Source organism: Brassica rapa, chromosome A02 (genome assembly GCF_000309985.2).
Source record: "Brassica rapa cultivar Chiifu-401-42 chromosome A02, CAAS_Brap_v3.01, whole genome shotgun sequence".
Classification (NCBI taxonomy): Eukaryota; Viridiplantae; Streptophyta; class Magnoliopsida; order Brassicales; family Brassicaceae; genus Brassica; species Brassica rapa.
This window is the reverse complement of record NC_024796.2, coordinates 22,429,527-22,439,822: the sequence shown is the minus strand read 5'-3', so window position 1 is coordinate 22,439,822 and position 10,296 is coordinate 22,429,527. Positions and strand designations below refer to the sequence as shown.

At 32.3% G+C, this 10,296-nt stretch overlaps 1 pseudogene; it reads left to right on the top strand.

Moving 5' to 3' along the window:
* On the top strand, positions 1 to 7,402 carry LOC103853846 (annotated as a pseudogene).
* Positions 7,403 to 10,296: the final 2,894 nt, after the last annotated feature.

Genomic DNA, 10,296 nt, shown 5'->3' with positions numbered 1-10,296 from the left:
CAAATAAAAAAATATTTTTTTGATTTATAAAATTTATTTATATGTTCGCACCAATTTAATTATTTAAGTAGTAGATAATGATTTTTTAATGATGAAATATATATTTATTATTTCATAATATGTTATAAACATATAATATATAAAATAATTTTTATATATAATGTTCATCATGCGCAAGGCGCGGGTCTTAACCTAGTATATATGTTAAACGGAAGCACACACCTCTTCCCCATAAAATGGAACTAGTCTGTTAATTTTTTTTTTTTTTTTTTGCTATGGTCTGTTAATTTTCTAAACTCTTTTGGACGTATGTAAAGATTCGCATTGTGTGACGCGTCATCTTCGTTGTCTATATACGAAATAAAAATGGAAAGTCTATTCACCCAAGCATCCGTATTAGAGAAAACACAGTTACCTAACAAAGAGAGATCTAGAGAGAGAGAGAATGGCATTAGAAGAGGCAGGAGATGATTACACAAAAGATGGAACTGTTGATCTTCGAGGCAATCCTGTCCGAAGATCCCAAAGAGGTCGTTGGAAAGCTTGTTCCTTCGTCGTCGGTATCTATTTCTCTTATTTTTTTCAACTTTTCTCTTTTACTAAGTGTCTTTTCCTATAATGTTTACACTTAACTGATTAATATCCCATTATGAAAATATATGGAACAAACTTTTAAGGTGATCAATATCCCCAATTATTGAGTTGTTCATTTGCGAAAATGGTAAAAACAAATCCCCAATTGATGTAATGATATATGTTCCATATAAAAAACAACTGCAAAGATTAACACTATTAACCCAGTCTTAGAAAATACGAGTACAACAACGAAGAAACTCTTACGTACGCGAAAATTAGTATGGTAAATTCAAATCTATAGTTTTATTATTTTCCCTATGACGTAAAATAGTATTGATACTAGTATAAATTACTAAGATTAATAATTTACATAGATGTATATTTTTTACACATTTTTCAATCCATAATTGATTACCTTATCCTAGTATTAATTAATGTTTTATATCAAGTGTACGAGGCATTTGAGAGGATGGCCTACTACGGGATATCTAGCAACCTAGTGATTTATATGACAACCAAATTGCACCAAGGCACTGTCAAGTCGTCGAACAATGTTAACCAATTGGGTTGGGACTATCTTTCTCACTCCCATTTTGGGTGCTTACGTCGCAGACGCTCATCTCGGTCGCTACCTTACTTTCGTAATCTCGTCCGCTATCTATTTTTTTGGTATGTAATCTTCTGTTCTCTAACCAATAAAAACGAAAAATACAGAAAAAGCTAAATTAGTATATCAGAAAATAAATAAATAAAGGTAAACATAACATATTGGTCGTGACCACGTGAATCATGTGGTATGCTTAAAGATGTGAATCATGAATGTGATTTTAGTATGAGCATATACAGGAAAATAATAAACCTAGTGGTTAGAGTGTCTAAAAATTGTTAAAGTTTTTTAGACTGAGTTGTTGCAAAATTTGAGAAAGATTAAAGCACTGAAACAACCGGTTTAATATTTTTGTAATCACAGGGGATGTTGGTGTTAACTTTATCAGTATCCATACCGGGAATGAAACCACCTGAATGTTCTACGGCTAGTGCTGAAGACTGCGAAAAGGCTTCAGTTCTACAGTTAACCATTTTCTTTGGAGCGTTATACATATTAGCGGTTGGTACAGGCGGTACAAAACCTAACATATCAACAATAGGAGCTGATCAATTCGATGAGTCGGATCCAAAGGAGAAGATACAAAAAATCTCATTCTTCAATTGGTGGATGTTTAGTATTTTTTTTTGGTACTCTATTTGCCAACACTATTCTTGTATATGTTCAAGATAACGTAGGTTGGGGCTGGGGTTATGGGCTTCCAACTTTTGGACTTGCTATTTCCATTTCTGTTTTCTTGTTGGGCACTCCTTTTTACCGCCATAAACTCCACATGGGAAGCCCTTTCTTGAAGATGGCGGCTAGAGTCATTGTGGCTTCATTTCGCAAAGCTAGAGCAAAGATGCCGCATGATCACACACGCGAATTGCCTTCACTGGAATATGAGCGGAAAGGCACCTTTCCGATCCAATCCACTAAAAGTTTAAGGTAATGATTCTTAGTATATCCTCAGTATATCACCGTACAATTCGAGTCCGTTCTAAACATAGTGAGGTAAAACATTGACTTTAGGCCTCCAAAAGTTAAGAGTTAATATACATAAATACATGGCTCCAAAATTGTTAAACAACTAAATTGTCTAGAGACCTCAAATCACAGGAACAGTTCTACATATATAACTAACAATGTATTGCAGGTTTTTAGATAAAGCTTCACTCAAAACAGGAATTACCGGTCAGTGGAATCTTTGTACAACCACAGAAGTCGAAGAAACAAAACAAATGCTAAATATGCTACCTGTCATGTGCGTAACTTTTGTCCCAAGCGCGATGATCGCTCAAATCAACACTTTGTTTGTCAAACAAGGAACCACTCTAAACGCAAGGATCATCGGAAACTTCAGCATCCCGCCAGCGAGTATCTCCGCCTTCGTTACAGTCTCATTGCTCGTCTCCATTGTATTATATGATCGAGTCTTTGTCAAGATAGCCCGAAAGTTCACTGGGAATCCAAGGGGCATTACTTTGCTGCAACGAATGGGAACTGGTCTTATCTTCCACATGCTTGTCATGACCGTTGCATCTTTCACCGAAAGGTATTTTTAAGATGCAAAATAAAATGACTGTTTTGCATAAATATTTAGTTATAAGTACGGCTTACATAAACGGAATGATTCCATAGAAAAATGTAGTGTCACTAGCCATTCACAGGGCAATAGATGTATGAGATTATAACTATCTTTAGGTTAATTTAAATAAAAATAATTTCGATAATTTGAGGGATATGTGACCTATGTATGGTTATATAAATTTGGAGGTCAAGACAAATGTTTCTTAAAACCGACTATAGTAATCCATATTTTCTTGTCACACAGTTCTTTTATATGGCATATTTGTTACAGGTATAGACTCAAAGTCGCTGCTGATCATGGACTCATTCACCAAACGGGAGTAAAACTACCATTGACAATCTTCGTGTTGCTTCCTCAATTTGTGCTTATGGGTATGGCTGATGCATTCTTAGTAGTTGCAAAGCTCGAATTTTTCTACGATCAAGCTCCTGAGAGCATGAAAAGTCTTGGCACATCGTAATCGTTAACAAGTCTAGGGATCGGGAATTTCTTGAGTAGTTTCTTGTTGTCCACGGTTTCTAAGATAACAATAAAACGTGGAAGAGGATGGATTTTGAATAATCTTAACGAGTCTAGGTTGGATTATTATTACTTGTTCTTCGCGCTTATTAATTTTGTTAACTTCGTCTTGTTCTTGGTCGTGGTTAAGTTTTATGTTTATAGAGCTGAGGTTACTCATTCAGTGGATGTGAAAGAAGAGGAATCGAAGGTGATGGGTATCGAGGAGGATGAATGATATAAAATATTGTTCTTTTTAATACAGTTTTCTGGTTTCAGTTAATTTCAGTGATTATCTATTTAATTAACCCCATGTGCGTTTAACTCCGTACTATTACTAGGTGATTTTCCATTGATCATAGACAGATATAAATATTTTAAAATGTATAATATATAATAATTAACTAGTATTTTATTTTATTATTATGTTTTAAATCGTGTTGTAATTCATATGTATAAAAAATAGGATAAGAGTCATCTGATTTTGCTTACAATCAATTTGATCGATTTAATTACTTTTTAACTATATGAGATTTGCTTTCATGAGTCCAAATAAGCTAAAATCAAATTATAGCATTTAATTTGGTTAATTGTCTTGGATTCATAATATATTTTCGTAAAAAAATGAATAGTTTGATGTATATTATTTTTGAAAACCAAATAGAAAAGTGATGGCGGTTCGGAGTTGCATAAATGAACAAAATTGGTAATATTTTAAAAGTCTATGCATGTATATAAATATATATGACCAAACAAATCCTAATAATTTGTTAATATATTGTTTTCACTTGTTGATTAGTTTTAAGTTGTTTGTAATTTGCATGCATAGAAATAAATAAAAAATGATTTTAAGTAACAATATATCAGTGAGTTAATTGGACTTTGAGTAAAAGAATCATAATTCACTTATTCATTGTCTGGCGTGTATAGTATGTATTCATCTAAAATGAACCGCAACCTTTTTTTTGTTCCAGTTAAGTTAAAAATGGTTAATTTTTAATGCATTATTTTAGTATTAAGTTTTAGATTTATAAATATATTATTTTATTTTTAACTACAAATACCTATTTTTCTTAAACTAGGTTTTATGTATAAAAATATATACATATATTTTGAAATTTATAGATTCCATTTTTTTACCTCAAACAAAAATTCCTACCTTAGCCCGAACTAAAAAACCGGAATCCGATCCGAACCATTATAAAAAAATTATCCAAATGGGAGTTAAGAGCTTGCTACTTTGGGATTTGGATATGACCCGAACCGAACCGAAATCCGAACTAGAATCTGAATATCCAAAATTAGTTAAAATGTTAATGTTTTATATAGTTAAGGTAATTAAGATGTTTTAGAGTATTCGTTTAAAACATTGTAGTTTTTATATGTTATTTTGAATAATTTAGTTAGTTTAGGTAGTTTAATTGATTTTTAATTAAGTTTTTGAATTATTTATATATTTTGGGTATTTTTCACAAATTGTTTAGTTTTTTTTTTTAAACAAATTGTGGAAGCTTTCAGACATTAGTTATAATCCGATCCTAACCAAATTCAGAAGGAAACGAACCAAAGCAATATGATAATTAGCAAAACTCGAATGTGACTTATGAGCATAATACCGAAAATCAAAAAATCTGAACCCCAAATACCTAGGCCTACATTAAAAATCTAACATATATATATATATATTGAGTATACAATCAGTTTTTTGTTAGGAACCAGAACATATATGATTCCAAAATCCAGAGAGAACATAACCTAGGTTCACATATGGCTATTTTACTCGATCAAATACATAAATAATCTAACTTATTACTTATTTTTGGAATCAAAAGATATTTAAATCTCAGGCTTTTTTATTTTCTCGGGTTTTCCCGTATATTTGAGGTTTTAGTATATTTTGGTATTTGATATATTTAAATGTATTTTACTCTTCATTAAAAATGAGGGTAAAAGTGGTTAGTGTAAACATGAAAAGTGGTACTATGAATGTGCAAAAATTAAGATTTCTAATTTATTAAGGTAAAAATGTATAAGAAAATAAATAGAATATTATATAGCTACTGAATAAATTTAATTACATTTTAATCAATTAAAAATTTAATTTCATGTTATAATTAATATATATAGAGCATATGATTAGTTAAATGAACAGTAATTATATGATATATATAAAAGAAAAAATGTATTTATTTTTCTATATTTTAGCAACATCATTTATTAAAACTAATTATAATATGAACAAATTTTTTTAACTGGTTCTAATATGAACCAAATTATTATCAAGATAAAATACACAAAATAATTTTAATAATGTTAGTTAAGCCACATAAAATAAATATACACAACTAAAATCTCTCTTATTAGCGGTAAATAACATTCAATTAATTTATAACTTTTTAATCAAATTTAAAATAAAATATGCGCTGTCACGTAGGTATTAATGATCTAGAGAGATTATCACTTTTTGATGGAAATGTTGTATACCTATTTTTGTTTAGAGGCTTACAAAACTTCAGCACATAACAGGGGTGATCGTTGGACTGTAACTGTAGAAAATTTACTTTAAAATTTAGTTTGTAGAAATTTTTCATTTAGCTATAATGGATATAGCTTTAAAATTTATTGCTACAGAAATATATATATTTTTATTTTATTTTGTAACACACAGAGATATATTTTCTACAGCTAAGAAAATGGAGATTTAGAAAATAATTTTGTTATAGCCAATTTTTTTTCTGGCTTTTTTTGAGCAACCAATATAAAACATGATTGGTGACTTAAAAGCTACAAATTAAAACTAAAATCAGCCCTTAGTGCCCAACTAATCTCCAACATTTTTTAAGCCAAAGGAGACCTCATTTCCGCGTACAAAATCTTGGAGACTCAAAACAAATGATAGAAAGTAAAGGACGAAAATAAGATCATGGTTGAACCTGACTATTTGTTTTGGTGATTTGGCTGAGGTGTTTTTTCCAATAGAAAAAATAATGATGAAATTACTAATAAGGATTGTAATGGATTCTTCCCCTACCACTATTGCAACTTGGTTTGCTATTTCTGCTGGTTCAGCTTGAACCACCTCCCTATACGGTGGTGAATGCCTTGGTGATGGCTGCGGCAATTAGTCATGATGCGCCCGAATCAGAGGCAGAAACAAATCAAGAAAGCTTGGCTTATGAGTTTGGATTAAACGAGATGAGCTTGAGGAATTATGAAAAATATGTTTATAAGAATGTTTCAGCCCAAATAAAAAAATGCCCAACAAGAAAATACAAGTCGCGGGCTTATAATATATCAATCTGACGGTAATTCAGAGACCGTCGACCATGCAAAAGGACACAAACAGACGAAGAGTTTGGCGACCAAAAATTCTCAAATTCGGTCAAAGTCTTGGTCTTTGGTCTTTAGTCAAGTCTACAATATTTATGAGTTTTTAAGTTTCTAGGTTTTGACTAAACCTTTTGTATGCCAACCTTTTGTATGACTTGCCTATTATATAAAGGTCATTTGATCAATGAAATAAAATAAGTTTTGAGTGAATATTTTTAAAAACCTGTGAGAGAGATTCTCATGTTTGTTCCTTCGGGAACTTTTCGATCTTTGGTGGATTCCGAGATCAACTTACTTATCAAGTGAATTTCATTCTCATTTGTGGCGCCATTCTACCAACCAAAGGGTGTTCATTTGGTGTTTAAACAGTTCAGGTGTTGGGTTTCATATACTCATCATTGGTTCTGCATCAGACTTCATATGGAGGTTCCATCGCCTATCTTCTTGTTGAAACGTCGATAGCATCATGCATTGGGTTTAATATACCTCTTGATGGATCTAAACGACCCTTAGAAGCTTAAGATTATCCAAAATATTTCGGCTGAGTGATCCTTCAATTTTAGGGCGTATCATGTGGTATCAGAGCTACTCAACCGGTACTTGTCTGTTCATATTCTCATCTCTCCATCTTCTTCATCCATCTTCTACCTTTCATCTTCTTTTCTTTATAAAAAAAAGAGTTCTACGAAAAGCCAAGAGATCATCCCATCTGAAAGCTAAAGAAAGACATATTTGAGGGCAAATCTTTTTAAAGGAGGAGGGAATGATGCGCCCCAAATCAGAAGCATAAACAAATCAAAAAGGCTTGGCTTATGGGTTTGGATTAAACGACATGGGCTTGAAGATTTATGAAAAATATGTTTATGAACATGTTTCAGCCCAAAGAAAAAAAAGACCCAACAAGAAAATGCAAGTCATGGGCGTATAATATATCAATCTTACGGTACTTCACAGACCGTCACAATGCAAAAGACATGATCAGACAAAGAGTTTGGCAACCAAAAATTCCCAAATTCGGTCAAAGTCTTGGTCTTTGGTCTTTGGTCTTTGGTCTTTAATCAAGTGTACAATATTTATGAGTTAGTTTTTAAGTTTTAGGTTTTAACTAAACCTTTTGTATGCCAACCTTTTGTATGACTTGCCTATTTTATAAAAGCCATTTGATCAATGAAATAAAATAAGCTTTGAGTGAATATTTTTGGAAATCTGTGAGAGATTCTCATGTTTGTTCATTCGGAAAATTTTCGATATTTGGTAGATTCCGAGATCAACCGGCTTATCAAGTGAATTTTACCCTCATTTGTGGCGCCATTCTACCAACCAAAGGGTGCTCATTTGGTGTTTAAACAGTTCATGTGTTGAGTTTCATATACTCCTCATTGGTTTTGCATCAGACTTCATCCAGAGTTCCATCGCCTATCTTCTTGTTGGAACGTCGATAGCATCAGGCATTGGGTTTAATATACCTCTTGTTGGATCTACACGACCTTTAGAAGCTTAGGATTATCCAAAATAGTCCGGCTGAGTGATATTTTAGGGCGTATATGTGGTATCAGAGCCACACAACCGGTAATTGTTTGTTCATTTTCTCATCTTTCCATCTTCTTCATCCATTTTCTACCTTTCATCTTCTTTTCTTTATAAAAAAAAAGGAGTTCTACAAAAAGCCAAGAGATCATCCCATCTGAAAGCTAAAGAAAGACAGATTTGAGGGAAAATCTTTTAAAAGGAGGAGAGAATGATGCGCGCCAAATCAGAAGCAGAAACAAATCAAGAAGGCTTGGCTTATGGGTTTGGATTAAATGAGATGGGCTTGAGGAATTATGAAAAATATGTTTATGAACATGTTTCAGCCCAAAGAAAAAAAATACCCAACAAGAAAATACAAGTCACGGGCTTATAATATATCAATCTGACGGTAATTCAGAGACCCGTCGACCATGCAAAAAGACACGAGCAGACGAAGAGTTTGGCGACAAAAAATTCCCAAATTTGGTCAAAGTCTTAGTCTTTGGTCTTTAGTCAAGTCTATAATATTTATGAATTTTTAAGTTTCTAGGTTTTGACTAAACCTTTTGTATGCCAACCTTTTGTATGACTTGCCTATTATATAAAGGCCATTTGATCAATGAAATAAAATAAGCTTTGAGTGAATATTTTTGGAAATCTGTGAGAGAGATTCTCATGTTTGTTCCTTCGGGAACTTTTCGATCTTTGGTGGATTCCGAGATCAACCGGCTTATCAAGTGAATTTCATCGTCATTTGTGGCGCCATTCTACCAACCAAAGGGTGTTCATTTGGTGTTTAAACAGTTCATGTGTTGCGTTTCATATACTCCTCATTGGTTCTGCATCAGACTTCATCTGGAGGTTCCATCGCCTATCTTCTTGTTGGAACGTTGATAGCATCAGGCATTGGATTTAATATACCTCTTATTAGATCTACACGACCCTAGAAGCTTAGGATTATCCAAAATAGTCCGGCTGAGTGATCTTTCAATTTTAGGGTGTATCAAGTCACTTGTCACCTTAGTAACTTTTTCCTTAAATAGAGATGTACCATAGCATACATTAGGCTATGAATCTTTTAGCTGTATCTTTAATTTCAGTTGTACAGAAGATAATCTTCCCTAATGGCTTTTATATGCTTAGTTGCTTACCTATCGTTTGCTTCATTATCTTACGTTACTTGTTCCTCAAGAAACCAAAGAAGAGCTTCCTTATGACAAACTGGCCCCTTATCAGGATGCTTCCGAGCCTGCTCGCTCACCGGATCTATGATGTCATTGTGGAGCTTCTCGAGAACTCCAACTTGACATTTCAATTCAAGGGCCCATTGTTGGCTGGTATGGATATGCTGTTCAGTGTTCACCGTTGATCCCAGCTAATATTCACTATATATTACACTCAAACTTCTTGAATTACACCAAAGGCCCTGAGTTCAAAGAAGTCTTTGATGTTTTCAAAGATGTGTTGATCAACGTGGACTCTAAGGCTGAAGCTTTGGAAGAATTATAGAAAGGCTGCTCAAGTAACACTCAACCATCAGAGGTTTCCCAAACTTGATCAGTGAGTGTCACGAGAGGTTCAAGAACTGGCTTGTGCCTCTTTTCGATCATTTTGCAAAGCAAGGGAGGATAAATTAAGAAGCATATATAGTCTCTGAAGGACCCCTATGCTACCTTGTTATATGTATTTTATGATGCATGAGATGATGAACCTCTACCTGATATTACGTATTTATGAAAATGTATTGATAGAATCAACGCACAGTTGATTTAGTATTACGTACATAAATATTACTAGAGTTAAGTCCGCCTTACACGCAGACGAATGAACAAAAACAATAATATAATATTTTAAATTTAATATATAGGTTAAAAAATAGTTTACTCACAATTAAAAATAATATTAATCTTCAGTATTTGTTTTTCATTTTCTTGTTAGAAATCACATGCTTGTAAATTTTATTTTTCAATTAATGTAATTATTTAGATTTTTATTTTGTTCCATTTTATTATAAAATAAGTAAAATAAAAGATGAAAAAAATTCAGTAAACTAAAAATGCTCAAAAAATTACCACTTAAATTCAATACAAAAATCATTATATATTTCTCCATCTTATACATTTTGTTTAATATTTATTTTTATTTTGAAATGTTTTATTATATACTATGTTTGAATTATTATTATTATTATTTTATTTTTATTTTT